Raw genomic sequence first — 15,165 nt, 5'->3', positions numbered from 1 at the left:
TTTTCAAGGGACAGCTTGCTTTTCGTTTTGCAAATCATCCAGCATCTTAATTCACCATGCCTGTGTCTTGCAGGACAAGGCTATTTCAGTGATTAACATATCAGTGAAATGAAGCCTTAGCTTCATTTGGGATATGGGAGGGAGAGCAGGAGAGACAGGCAGGGGTGTGTGTGTGGCCTCCGTCCTAGAAACAGCATCGAGCAGGCCTACATAGGAACCCATGCTGCCCATTCCTCCTTGGAAGGAGGTGGGAGCCACGAGAGTGGCTGAAATCGTACAGCCTGGCCTATCTAGGTGAGACGAGATTCGAAACTATAAGCCATTGCATGCTTATTTATTTTATGATCCTTATGGGCTGGGTTTACACAGATGGAACAACATGTGGATTAGATAATTTGCTGGGAATTAACAGCCTCCGATGGTTATCAGTCTTGGGGGTGATTAAAGCAGGGTTGATGAGGATAGTTCAGTGATGAGTTGATGATGTTATCCATGTCCTCATCAGGGTTCAGAGAGACGTGGTGGCTCATCACCCAGTCATAAATCCCCCCTGGGACAGCATAGTGAAAGAGGATGGTTAGATATCAGCCAGAGATTAACACTTGGGATTCTGTTACGTTTAGGAATAAACCAAAAGCAAAACAAAGTCAGCTTCAGAATCACCCTGAAAAATTTCTAAATTTTCACCTTTAGAAAATTTTGCCTTCGGAGTGAATTCATCCCAAAGCTCTGTAGAAGGACTAGCCAAAGATAAACAATTTAAATATGAAACCTCCTGCTTTTTATTCAGGCACCATAAAGACAGAGTCTGTGCAGTGACCGCCAAAATACGAGGCTATCTTCCTCGAATGATCTGTTCTCCAGCTCAGTTCCCATGTGGAATCTCCCAGCCCCAGGTTCACATAAAGCACCTCGTAGGGGAGGGAGCATCCTGGGTTAGAAATGCTCAGGGATCATGGCAATCTTCCCATAGATGAAGCATTGAAATCAACTGCTTTTGCTGCTTTCACATCTTTTTTTTATTATTATTTTTATACTTTAAGTTTTGGGATACATGTGTAAAATGTACAGGTTTGTTACATAGGAATACATGTGCCATGGTGGTTTGCTGCACCCATCAACCCGTCATCTACATTAGGTATTTCTCCTAATGCTATCCCTGCCCTAGCTGCCCCCTCCACCCAACAGGCCCCAGTGTGTGATGTTCCCCTCCCTATCTGTCATCTACATTAGGTATTTCTCCTAATTCTATCCCTCCCCTAGCCACCCCCTCCACCCAACAGGCCCCAGTGTGTGATGTTCCCCTCCCTATGTCCATGTGTTCTCATTGTTCAACTCCCACTTATGAGTGAGAACATGTGGTCTTTGGTTTTCTGTTCCTGTGTTAGTTTGCTGGGAATGATGGTTTCCAGCTTCATCCATGTCCCTGCAAAGGACATGAACTCATCCTTTTTTATGGCCGCATAGCATTCCATGGTGTATATGTGCCACATTTTCATCATCCAACCTATCATTGATGGGCATTGGGGTTGGTTCCAAGTCTTAGCTATTGTGAATAGTGCTGCAATAAACATATGTGTGCATGTGTCTTTATAGTAGAATGATTTATAATCCTTTGGGTAAATAGCCAGTAATGGGATTGCTGGATCAAACGGTATTGCTAGGTCAAATGGCATTTCTGGTTCTAGATCCTTGAGGAATCGCCACCCTGTCTTCCACAGTGGTTGAACTAATTTACACTCCCACTAACAGTGTAAAAAGCGTTCCTATTTCTCCACATCCTCTCCAGCATCTGTTGTTTCCTGACTTTTTAATGATCGCCATTCTAACTCACACATCTATTCTTTTTTTTTTTTTTTTTTTTTAAGGAAGAGTTTCGCTCTTGTTGCCCAGCCGGAAGTGCAATGGCGCGATCTCAGCTTACCGCAACCTCCGCCTCCTGGGTTCAAGCGATTCTCCTGACCCAGCCTCCCGAGTAGCTGGGTACAGGCATGTACCACCATGCCCTGCTAATTTTGTATTTTTAGTAGGGACAGGGTTTCTCTATGTTGGTCAGGCTGGTCTCCAACTCCCAACCTCAAGTGATTCACCTGCCTCGGCCTCACAAAGTGCTGAGATTACAGGCGTGAGCTACTGCGCCCGGCCTGACACATCTATTCTTAATAAACCATTTAGTTTAGAAACTGCAAAGCCACACAGCTAACCAAATTGCAGTGCCCAACTGGTTCTAGGAATACCGTTTCAATGTAGCCAAGATTTTTCCAACACTGAAATGCCTGCCGGAGAGGTAGAGGATAGTCAGGCCAAACCTGCCTGCCATGCTGTGTGCCTTTGGGCGAGTTAGAGCTCCTTTCTGGTCCCCAGCAGGCCCACCCACAAATAGGTAGTTGTATTAAATAATCTAAACATAGGAGCAAAAATATTAGAAACAGGAAAATTACAATTTAGCTTTTTCCTTTTTGTGAGTTGAATTTCATATTAGTCAGGCGAATGGTTCTATTTATTTTAGAGGCAGTTCAACCAAGACCTGCTATTTCCATGACTCTAGTTTTTGATTTCAGATGTGAAACAACAAAACCATAACCCCAAACTTCCTAGACTGCTGGCTACAGCCATTGTACACAGTTTTCAGTGGTGTCGCATATTGTTAACACAAACGACAAATGTCATTATCTCCTCAATTCTGAAAGAAGAAAAGAAACGGGGAGTGCAAATGAGCTAATGGAATAGCACACTAGGTGTCAAGAGGCCTCATTCTATGACTCTGTTTCCCCATCTGTAAAATGGGGAGTGGGTGGAGGCAGGAGAAATCTAGAGGTTGTCTTCCGGCTCTGAAACAAAGTTTGAGTTTCTGAGGCCTCAGCCCTGATTCTAAATAAGGGTGTTGGGTGTGTTGTGCTCTGTTGTGTCCATCTGCAGCTCTGCAGGGGCCACCCCTACTGTTTCTGGAGATGGGAGGGGTGGGGCTGAGGGAAATGGAGAGTCTTTACAAAGGGCACAATGGTAAATCCCCGATTTCTGGACAAGTCCCTTTCACTGTGAGCCTGAAAGGCCAAGGAGGGGTGGGCAGGGTGAATGGGCTTGGGGGTGGGCTGGTGAGTAGCTCTTGCCACAGCCCCATTGAAAGTTGGTGGACCTGTCAGCAATGAAAGGAAGTGAGTTAAAGAGGCAAGTGAGAGGGCTGTGCTAGGGGCTCAGCAATCCCCTGACACGGACGAGGGTCAGAACCGCAGTCTCGGTCCAGCCCACGTGGACTGCCTGGCAAGGCTGCAGGGCACAACAGGTCTTCCATCGGGGCTTTCTGCCTTCTTGATTTGAATCCCAGTTTTAAACCTGTAACAATATTGTGTGTCCTTTCATGGTGGATTTGGCCGGGATTTATGCCTGACACTCGTGGAACTGCAATTCTCTGGAAAAGCCAAGGCTGGTGGTGAGGTTGGGGAGTGGGGCTGGGGTGATTGCAGGGCTCAGAACAGTCCATTTCGTCAAAATATGTAATCTGGAAAGCTACACACCAACCAGCTCCACATCCACAGCTGACTGTGGCCAACAAACAGCCTGTCAGTTGAGTCCAGCAAGGGGTTGGTTTAGATGAACAACAGGGCAGTCCAATCAAAGCAATCAGTTCAGTTATAAAAATGGTAGGGGGGAGAAGAACAACAGAAAAACAGTAATACCAGCAGTTCCGTTTTTACAAAGTGACCGTGCAACTTCCTTGACTATGTACAGGAAAGCAACCAAGCAGTTCTCCAACACAATTGCTCAGCCTTGTCCCGTCAATCACTCGGCAGCTCTGGAGATAGAAGCATTTAGAGATGATCCTGTGGTCCAGTCTGACCCCCTGTCTCATGCCGTGGAACCTCAGAATTATGACATTGTCAGAACTGGTAGAGAGTGGGGTTTGGGAATCATGCAGCCTCACCCCTTCTCATCCCAGGGGTTACAAAGAACCCAGGGTCCTTACCAAGATGCCACGGCACTTCAGGAGATTCCTCTTCTCTTTGAGCTGAATGTCCCTCAGTGGCAGCTGGTTCTTCCTTGTGTCTAACCAGAGTCTCTTTCCCTGCAGGAGCAGCTTGGATGCTCTTCCTTGTGGCCGGTCTCCAGAGGTGAGTGTGCTGGGATCCTGGCCTGGGAGTGGGCTGGTGACCCCTATTCCCTGAGGTAGCAGAGGGTTGGATGGTAGAGGAGAGCCTGGAGGGCTGTCTCTGTGTTTGGTGAATAAACATCAGAGTCCAGTTGCAGGCCTGTCACTCTGCAGCCTTTCAGCGTGTGCGAGGCCAGGTGGGCCGGAGGGAGTTCCCATGGGCGGCACATGAAGAGACCGGGGTCTGTGGGGGCTGTGGGGGCTGTGGGGACTGTGGGGGCTGCAGGGGCTGGGGCCCACGCAGGGCCTGCTCTGGATAGCCAGTAGAATCAGCTTTTGCAGGCCATGGAACTTCACACCTTTGAAAGGCTCCAGAGTGGCCCACAGAAAAAACAAACCATTCCTCCCATCCGTGGCAGATCGGCCATCCTTAGGGGCTCCTGGTCATGCACATGGAAACCCTGTAAAAAGGCCCAGTGTTTCCTTTTCCACTCCCTGAAAGGATATGGTCTGAGTCTTGCCACGGCTGCTGGGGTCAGGCAAGAGTGCCTCATCCACACCAGCGAGGCCTGGGGCCCAGCCCCTTTCCCCTGGGACAGCCACCCCAGCCTCTGAGCCTTAGTTTACACATCTGGCAAGCAAGCATTAAAAAGACCCACCTTCGGGTTTTGTGTATGTGTGATGGCAGAATAAGGCATATATGTGTATGAATGTACTTAGCACACAGTAGATGCATGATCAGTGTCTTCCTCCTCCTGCTGTCTATGGAACCCAGAACAAGTCGGATTTCCTTTAGAAGTCACAGTTCATTTTCCTGGAAAGTGGGGTGAGCACCTACATGTGTTAGGATGAAATGAGACAAAGGGCTTAGCACAGGGCCTGGTACCAGAAGGTTCTGCTATAGTATAATTTCTTTTTTCTTTCTATTCCTCCTCCCCTCTGGGTCTCGTGTACATCATCTTATAAATGGGAATGGTAATACTTTCTTGACCTACTAGGTCAAGGATGCTGAGGATAAAAGCAATGCTACCAGCACTTGATGAGCTTCATTATGCTGCAGAACCATAGGACAGACTAGATCTCAAAACACTGACAGCAAGAAGAAAGATTACAAGGCTTAGAGAGTCCTAGGAGTATTATGACAAGACTTAGATGAGGACATGGCTCTTGTCTCATCGAGTGATGGTTCAGGCAGGAATGTTGGGAATCTTATGGAGAAAGAAGGGTCCTTGCTTCTTGTTGGTACCAGCAAGGGCTTGCTGGAGGCATGGTTTGTCCAAAGCTACGGAGCTGTGTCTTTTTGTGGGTCTAGTTTGTTGCAAATGTTGAGGCCCAGGCTGCTGCTGGCTCCCAGCAAGTTGGGAGATGCCCCCAGAAGTGTCCATGGTCTCTTGCCTGGGCTCTTCAGAGCTGCAAAGAGACAACCTAGGACCAAGGGGGTTAGGAGGAGCAAAAGTAAGTTAAGAGCAGATCCCAGTGTGAGCTCTCCAGCCACGGAGCTGGCTGTCTCCAGGGGCAGTGAGCTCCCCGACACGGCAGGTGCCCAGCAGAGGCTGAAGGACCCTGTGACAGGTACAGAGGAGAGACTGTGGCAGTGGGTGAGGGGTAGGGTAGGCGTGGAGTCAGGTACCCTGGGCTCCTGTTCGAGCTTTGCAATTTACCCCTGTGACCTTGGATTAGTCTCCTACCTTTGCAAAGTTTGTTTCCTTATATGTAAATTGCCTGTAATTCCTACTTCCAAGAGTCGTTTTGGAGATTAAATGAGATAATGCACATGAAGTATTTAGTACAGTGTCAGAAAGTTGGGGGCTCTCCCTGTCACAGCTTAGATTCTAAGATCTTACAGGCTGACATTTGTAGGGGAAGGTTAAGATCCTATTCTTTGAGGAGTTTGAAATTGCAGGAGATTGAATCCACTTATTTAACAGGTACTTACTTAAAGCTTATCCTATGCTGAATACTTTTCTATGGGCTTTATAAATATTCATTCAGTCTTAACAGCACTATGAGCTAGGTACTATTCTTACCCCCAATTAATAGATAAATAAACTGAGGCAGAGAGAAGGTTAAGTAACTTGCCCATAGTCACACAGCTAAGGAAGTGATAGAGCTGAGATTGAAGTCTGGTTCCAGAGTCTATGCACAGAAGATTCTAAAACCATGAGACTTCAAAACCATTCGATATTCCTAAGGTTACAGAGAATTTGAGATTATGGGACTTATATTAATAATCACAAATGTCCAGGATGAAACAGTTCTAGGGCATACTTTTTCTGCAAAGGACCAGGTTGTAAATATTTTCCTTTGCTTGGCAGGCCATAAGGTCTCTGTCACATTACTCAACTCTGCTGTTGTAACCATATCTAAACAAATGGGTTCCAATAAAACTTTATTTACAAAAGCAGGTGGCAGGTGGATTTGGCTCTTGTGTTATAGCTTGCTGACCCCTGTTCTTGATGCATCGTCTGCTCTGCTGAGTACCTTGGTGGGGGGTCCCTTCAGGACTGAGCCCCAGAGGAGCCCAGCTGTGCCCCTCATTTGGAGATGCAGAGGGGTCTGCGGGGGCCAGGCTGGCTCCCAGGGTGTGGGTGCCTCTGAGTGTGGCTCTCCCTTTCTGTCCTAGAGAGGCTGTTGAAAAGGCTCCTCTCTCCAGCAGTGGCGCCTCATTACTCATGGCTGGAAAACAATGTTAATTTCCCCCAAGCGGGAAGCAGCTGCACTTGTGAGCCTGGGCTCATTTTGCTGCATGAATATTTATGGCATGTCCCCTAATTAAGCTCAGAAATAAAATGTATCCTGCTAACAGGGTCCACAGAAGACTGGAAGGCCGTGTCAGGAACCAGCCTCTTATGCCTGTGAAGTAGGGTTGTCAATGAAACATTTGTTTCCAGAACCACTTGGCCACGGATAGTGTCCACAGGAGCATTTCCCGGAAGGTCAAGCACCCTTGGTGTAGTCACATGCTTGTGCGAGGGAACACCTACGCCACCTTGCTGAGCAGTGATGGATGGCTATTGTCCCAAGCCTGCATGTGGTGACACAGAGGTGACTCCAGGCCAGAGCCCTTAGCAATACTTCTTTTCTTTTAGCCAGTGTGACTCAGGTATTTTCTGATTGGGCGTCAAAGGCCACTCCAGTATAAACAGCCCAGAGAGAAAGCACCCTGGAGTGGGAACCAGGAGAAACGGGTTTGAGTTGCTCCCCTGACACTGATTCTGGTTGACCTGGGGCCAGCCTACCTGCTTTCCCAGCCATAGGCCCCCATTTCGTTAAAATGATGGCAGACCATCAACACCATGTAGTTACTGGGAATCATGGGAGACAAGGAAGATAAAGTCTTTTGGGGAATGATTCTCACCATGACTTGGAATTTCCTTTACCTCCAGGCCCTCCCTCCCTTAAATCCCTGGAACCAAGGAAAGCCTAGGCCTAGGCCAGTAACCTTGAGGGTTTCCGGAAACCATAAATCTTGGCCTTTCCTTGAGGGGTCCTATCTCCAGAGAACTGCCTGGGCCCTCATATCCTCTTCCACAAAGCCAATAAACCAAGCAAACACCATAAAGCTCCTCACCCCACCTGAGCGTTCCCCCACGGTCAGAGTCGGACCTGGTCAAGAGTCATGTGTTTCAGAACACGGCTATAAAATTGCATGTGGCTCCTCCCCCTTTCCTTTCCAGAATGGAACTTACCTTTGCTTTCTCTCTTCTGTCCTCTTTTCAATAAGTTTCCTCTTTAATTTCTTTCCAGCACCTGAGAGATCCCATCTTGTGTTCCCAGCCCCACCTCCCAGTTGCTGGTGGGGGCTTGGGGAGGAGGATGCTTTCCTAAGGCAGGTCCAGGGGTGTAATCAACCGGGGGCCTTGGCAACTGGCACACCTTGTAAATTCAAAAGTCAACAAGATGTGGAAGCAAAGGAGACCCTGGGGCTGGAGAGGAGGAAGTGGGGAGGTGACGGTGGGCCTTATCTTGTGAAGTCGGTCAGGGGTGGCTTCTGTGCCCTCTGCCTCTCCTAGCGAGGCCTGCCCCACCCCCTGGAGCCTGGAACTTCCTGCTCTCATGCTTTGCCTTCACATCCTGCGCTCAGAATTGTTCACAGCTACAGCCTGGACCCTGGAAGGGGCCCTAGAGGCTTTCTCTCCCACACCCTCTTGCTACAGATAGGGAGGCTGAAAAAACTGGGAGGGCCTTGCCCTAGGTCAGTGTCCGGGCAGGTAGAGTGGAAATAACACTGGGCTGGGGCCAGGAGACCTGGTCTCTGGTTTTTGCCTGGGCTGAGTCCAGACCTCAGTTGCAGACTGTAGCCTTACCTCTAACCCCTAGGTTACCATGAGATGGGAGGAAAGACCACAGCTTCTTAGGGCCCATCTCAACCACAGAACCACAGGAACCACTTACCTGACACTGATTCTGGCTGACCTGGGGCCGGCCTGCCTGCTCTCCCAGCCTCAGGCCCCCATTTTGTTAAAATGATGGCAGACCATCAACACCATGTAGTTACTGGGAATCATGGGAGATGAAGGAAGATAAAGTCTATTTACATTTGGGGCACACTCTTCACTGAAAAAGGACGCCATGATCTTACCAATTTGGAAGTTTTCTGCAGTGGGCTCATTAGAGCACTGTAGCAGAGGTGTGACATTTACAAAAGTCACTTTAACCTCTCTGGACTTGAGTTTCCTCATCTGTAAAATGGGGATAATAATCCACCACCCGCCCCAGCCAACTATCCCCTCAGCTTCTGATGAGGGTCAGAGGAGATAATGATTCAGTATTTTGTTAACTGAATGTGTTTACATGTGAAGGAATAAATATTAAAATTATACCTATTGTTTTGTTATTATTTGGTGTTTACTCTCCTTCCCGGCTAGCCAGAAGGAGCTGGTGTTTTTTGAAGACCTAGGCCCAGGAGCAAATTTTGCCTGGTCAAAGAGGCCAAGAGTGGGCCCAGGATCTCTGCCAGGGCCTGCCAGGGCACAGAAGATTTGGGGAGGGGAGCTGCAGCATTAGAGGGCTGAGACCCCTTTATCCTTGATTAGGTCCAAAGCTGTTGGGTGGAACTGTGGCACCTGCAGAGTTAACCGCGTCCACGGTGTGTCATTGCGCTAAGACAGGCTCAAAGAGAGCTCCAGGGGCCTACACTTAAACACGCACCTTTCTGTTTCCACAGCTCATGTAGTTTGGGGAGGAAAATTTAATCCATGTACTTTTAGTTCATTTGCATTAAAGTCATCACAAAGCTTTGTCCGAGCCATTTTGGGCTTGTGTGGCCTGTTGGGGAATCTTCACTATCTTTCGAAGGCCTTTTCCTCCTCTTTAGGCAAACAGGAAATCATACTCTGCCCAGCAGCAACCAACCTGAAACCTTCAGTGCTGCCTGTCTCACCTGCCTTCTCACACCTGGAATGACAGGCCCAGATCAAGTTCCCCTGGAGCCCCGCAAACTCTCATGCCTAGTAATTAAATGCCTCCATGACTTGCCCCAAGCTATCTTGATAGCAGTTGTCCCCTAACCACCAGGCAGGGTGAGGTTCATGGAAACCTCTGTTCCTGCCATTCCCTCTCCTCTAGCTACATTTCCTCCTCCCTGTTCCTGACATTTTGCCCATTCTCTGAGGCCCAGCTGCGGCTCAGCCTCAGCCTTCCCTTGATCATCCTTATGCAAGCAGTTGCATAAGCAGTCGCCAGCTCAGGATTCAGTACTAAGTGTCATCAGTAAATGTTTATTGGATGGATGAAGGGAATGGTGGATGACAGGGGCTGGGATAATTTATCCTACATTTTCTTCCTTCTCCCTCTTCTCCTGAAATATGTCTGGCCCAGGTTTTGGTACCCACGGAGGTTTGAGGAATGTCTAAAGAATGAATGCATGTGCAGTGAATGGATGGCTGCAGAAATCCATTTATAGAGCACATGCTATGGGCTCTGCATGGGGCCAGATGCTGGTATCACAGCTGTGAAGAAGACATGCTTCCTGCCCTCATCCTTCACATTGTAGCTGAGAAGTCAGGCAGACACCAGGAGTTGCACAATCTGTTATGTATTTACTCTTGTGATAAATGTGAGGAGGGAGGAAAATGAATATGTGTATGAGTGAAGAAAGGAGTAAACAAATAGGATGAGAGAGGAAATGAATATGTACATGAATAAATGAATACTGGGGAGAATAAGTAAAGGAATGATGGATGAGGATGAATTCATTGTGAAGGAAAAGATCCCAAGCTGTGTGACACAGTATTTGTGGACACAAGGCCTAGAGGCCAGTGTGGCCTGAAGTCAGCCCCTCTCTTGCTTCCCAGGGGGCAGGAGCAGCAGGTGGGTGGGGAGAGGTAAGGCCCTCTGCATCCTGAGGTCAGCACCACTGCTACCATCTTAGCATCTCCCAAGCTTTAGTCTCAGAAAGGGTGGGTGTTTATGACTTTAACCTGGGGAATCTCAGGGCATGCAGGGTCGGATTTTTTTGTTTTTTTGAGGTGGTCTCACTCTGTTGCCCAGGCTAGAGTGCAGTGGCATAATCTTGGCTCACTGCAACCTTTGCCTCCTGGGGTTCAAGCAATTCTCCTGCTTCAGCCTCCTGAGTGGCTGGGACTACAGATGCATGCCACCATGCCTGGCAATTTTTTTTTTTTTTTTTTTTTTTGAGACGGAGTCTCGCTCTGTCACCAGGCTGGAGTGCAGTGGTACGATCTCAGCTCACTGCAACCTCCGCCTCCTGGGTTCAAGTGATTCTCTTGCCTCAGCCTCTTAAATAGCTGGGATTACAGGCATGCGCCACCGCACCCCACTAATTTTTGTATTTTTAGTAGAGATGGGGTTTCACCATTTTGGCCAGGCAGGTCTTGAACTCAGGTGATCCACCCATCTCGGCCTCCCAAAGTGCTGGAATTACAGGAGTGAGCCACCGCACCTGGCCACAGGTTCTGAGTTGTATTCAGAACATGGCATAATCCTCAAAGCTTTCACAATCACATCTATACCACACGTGTCCTCCACTGGGAGAAATCAGCTGGAGAAGGAAGGGCCTGCCCAAGGCCCCAGCACCAGAGTCCTGACCTCCAGGAGCCTGAGACAGACAAGGCCCATTTTGACCCAGCTCCTTTCGTACCCCTCTGAGTTCTCCTAATTCTCTCCCTTTGCGCCCCCTCCAACCCCACAGGCCCTACCCTCTCCTGGCACATTCTGGGCACGCTCCTGCCTTGGAGCCTTGGTGCTTCTAATTCCCTTTGCCTGGGATGCTTCCCCTAGACATCTGCGGAGCTCACTCTTGCTTCTTTCTAGTCTTCTTTCAGAAGTTACCCTGTTAGCGAGGCCCTCTGTGGCTACTGTATCCATAATTTTGTCACTGACCCTATCCTTTGATATCCCATTCCCTTGCTTTGATGTTTCTTTATAGCACTTATCCTTATCTAACACTGTATCTTTTTCTGATTAGTTTATGATCTGTTTCTCCCACTAGGATGTAAACTCCAGGAGGGCAGAGATTTCGTATTGCTTTGTTCACTACTGTATTCCAGCAGCTGGAATCCAGTCTGACACACAGTGGTTGCCCATTACATACGCACTGAATGAACAAATGAAGCAAACTCTCAAACCCAGCCTCTCCTCTCCATCCGAAAGCCACGCTCGCTGTCTTTCCTTACTGGGATCCTGGGTGGGGAGCGGTAAGGCCCTCTGCATCCTGAGGTCGGCATCACTGCTACCATCTTAGCATCTCCCAAACTTTAGTCTCAGAAAGGGTGGGTGTTTGTGACTTTAACCTGGAGAATCTCAGGGCCTGCAGGGTCAGATTTTTTTGTTATTTGAGACGGTCTCACTCAGTTGCCCAGGCTAGAGTGCAGTGGCGTAATCTCGGCTCACTGCAACCTCCGCCTCCTGGGTTCAAGCAATTCTCCTGCTTCAGCCTCCTGAGAGGCTGGGACTACAGATGCATGCCACTATGCCTGGCTAATTTTTTTAAATTTTAATTTAATCAGGTAAGAACCTTATTCTCAGCCTGCTCCCTGACGCTCAGCCTCCTCCCTGACTCCCAGCCTCCTCCCTGACACTTGGCCTCCTCCCTGACCCCCAGCGTCCTCCCTGACACTTGGCCTCCTCCCTGACCCCCAGCCTCCTCCCTGACCCCCAGCCTCCTCCCTGACACTTGGCCTCCTCCCTGACACTTGGCCTCCTCCCTGACCCCCAGCCTCCTCCCTGACCCCCGGCCTCCTCCCTGACACTTGGCCTCCTCCCTGACCCCCAGCCTCCTCCCTGACCCCCGGCCTCCTCCCTGACACTTGGCCTCCTCCCTGACCCCCAGCCTCCTCCCTGACACTTGGCCTCCTCCCTGACACTTGGCCTCCTCCCTGACCCCCGGCCTCCTCCCTGACACTTGGCCTCCTCCCTGACCCCCAGCCTCCTCCCTGACACTTGGCCTCCTCCCTGACCCTCAACCTCCTCCCTGACCCCCAGCCTCCTCCCTGACCCCCAGCCTCCTCCCTGACCCCCGGCCTCCTCCCTGACCCTCAACCTCCTCCCTGACACTTGGCCTCCTCCCTGACCCCCAGCCTCCTCCCTGACCCCCAGCCTCCTCCCTGACACTTGGCCTCCTCCCTGACCCCCAGCCTCCTCCCTGACCCTCAACCTCCTCCCTGACACTTGGCCTCCTCCCTGACACTTGGCCTCCTCCCTGACCCCCAGCCTCCTCCCTGACCCCCGGCCTCCTCCCTGACCCTCAACCTCCTCCCTGACACTTGGCCTCCTCCCTGACCCCCAGCCTCCTCCCTGACCCCCAGCCTCCTCCCTGACCCCCAGCCTCCTCCCTGACACTTGGCCTCCTCCCCTACTCCACGATCTCTTTGGCTCACAGTGGTGTTTCCTCTATAGTAAATTTGACCGTATTGTTTGACTACTGGAAATTCCTTACTGTGCTCCCTTTCCTTTCTTTTGACTCTCCCTCCTGATCCTGTAAAATACAGATCTAAAATAACACACGTGCAGTGTCTGACCCACAACACGCACTCGTAAGTGGTAGTTCTCGCCACCCCTGATGACAGGGCCCCCGGACGGAAGGTGCAATGAGGAGGGGAGGCTATGCGAGGGTGTGCTGTGTGCAGACAGCATGGGCAAGCAGCTGGGGGTGCCGTGGTGTAGAGTGAATGGACAGGGCGTGGTCAGGCCCTGCACACCAATTTTAGTAGGAGAATCCTGGGACGCCAGGTAAGAGGATTGGTTGGGATCAGATCCCAGAAAGTATTGACTGTAAAAGTGAGAGCTCTGCCCCATTCTGCAGGCAATGGGAAACCTCTGTGAGCTCCTTCAACAAAATTCAACATGTTGCCAAGCACTGATTGTGAGGAAGTGCTATAATGGGCACTGTCATGGGCGGGCTTCAATAGTATCCTATACCAATCCACAGACATCTGTATTACTGTCCCCATTCTACATATGGGGAAACTAAAACACAGAAAGGTCGAATAATTTTCCCCAGGTAACCTTGGGAACCTAATACAGTGGGGAATTGAGCCCAGGCCTAGGCGACCCTAAATCTTTGTATCTTTTCACCATCCAGAGGCCTACTGCTCACCAGATGTGTGGATGAACAAACCCGAACAGCACCAGCCTGGAGGCTGGTGATATCTACCCCCACAGTGCTTCCTCCTTGGTCCCCCGAGCAAGCTCCATAGCTCCAAGACTTCACTCAGCCTTTTGTGAAGGTGGAAGTCAAGAGAAAATTCACAGAACTTTGGAAAATACATTTTCTTTTAAGGAAGAATTTTTTGTTTTCATTTCAACAGCCCTGGCTGGTGATGAGGGGTGAAGTGAGGTGCCCTGTTTTCCATCCTAACACCTATTTCCAGGTGGGGGCAGGGAGGGCTCCAACCTGCAATGTTATTTCAAAACCTTTCCGGGCCTTGCAACTCCATTTCCAGGCCACATGCTACAAAGCACAGCACGATTTCCCATTACGTGCTGTTGCCCTTTCTGGTCTGAGCACCTTTCAAAGTGGGAAGACCCAGCCTGCTCCAACACCCTCCCTCCTGTCCCCATAAATTAAGTCTCACTGCCTGATGTGAGGCTTAAATAAATAGCCTTGCCCGGCACCCGATGGCCACACTCCTGATAGATGGGCTTGCCAAGAGCAGCAAACTCAGCTCACTCCTCCCGGCCCCTCCACAGAGAGAAGATGAAACTGGTGTTTTGCAAATGCTTCCTGCCTGCTTTCTGCCAGCCAAGGCACATTCCAAGAAGGAGCAGGCCAGCAAAGTCTTGTCATCTGACGGGGTGAGGACAGAGATGGATGATGCGCTGTTTGCCAGAGAAGGCCACGTTCAGACACTCCCAGATAGCCAGCTGCCACTTTATTAACAGCAAAGATCCCCATCTGAACGAGGCTGGAAAAGAAAATATTTATGCTTGCCTGTCAGGAGGACCTTCATTTTTCTTCTGGGGAGCCAGCCAGGGTGCTAGTCCAGGGATGGAGGAGTGTGACGTGCCGTGGGGTTGCCCCAGGCCCTTCTATAGCCCAGGGTTGATAGAGAGTCCAAAATATTCCCAGGGCAGCTCTGGATGGGGTTGGGAAGTTTCAGAAGAGCTGGACATAGGGAGTTCAGGGCCTGAGAAACCAGAACACACCCTGGCACCTGATAACTGTAAACGAGAGGACCTGGGTGTGGGAGTCGGCGCTACAGTTAGAAATCAGGGGCAAATGGGCCATTAAATGATCTCATTATTAATTAAAAACACATAGCAGCATGCATCTGATAAGAAACTTTGTACTAAGAATAAAATAATTTTGTATTGGCAGAAAATATCAACACGGGAGCAGAGCTTGTCATTTAAGCTGGGCATATATTAAAATCAGTTTATATTATTACTCTTCTCATGGTCATTATTTTGAACAAAAGTTGAAAGCCAGTTCTTTAACGGTTTCAGAGATGCCTGTGAATCTGCACTTGGGAAGACCTTGCCACACTCTGGGAGACAGCTGTACCCAATTATAGTAAGTGAGTCATAAGGTGCTAGGCCGAACAAGTCCTGCGCCCTAGGGAATGCAGGCTTCGGCCTCACAAGAGTGCCAGGATTGTTCTCTTAGACCCTACTGA

General features: G+C 49.6%; 1 long non-coding RNA gene across 1 annotated transcript in view; it reads left to right on the top strand.

Moving 5' to 3' along the window:
- The window catches only part of LOC140709380 (uncharacterized), a 170,953-nt gene extending 155,903 nt beyond the window's left edge, over positions 1–15,050 (top strand). Inside the window, exons 3-4 of the long non-coding RNA XR_012089888.1 lie at positions 4,070–4,109; positions 13,632–15,050. This is a non-coding gene — a long non-coding RNA (uncharacterized lncRNA). The remainder of the gene's footprint in view (positions 1–4,069; positions 4,110–13,631) is intronic.
- Positions 15,051–15,165: the final 115 nt, after the last annotated feature.

The sequence above is a fragment of the Chlorocebus sabaeus genome, chromosome 20, assembly GCF_047675955.1.
Source record: "Chlorocebus sabaeus isolate Y175 chromosome 20, mChlSab1.0.hap1, whole genome shotgun sequence".
Lineage (NCBI taxonomy): Eukaryota > Metazoa > Chordata > Mammalia > Primates > Cercopithecidae > Chlorocebus > Chlorocebus sabaeus.
Note: the sequence above shows the minus strand (reverse complement) of the source record. Positions and strands in the feature narration are given on the sequence as shown.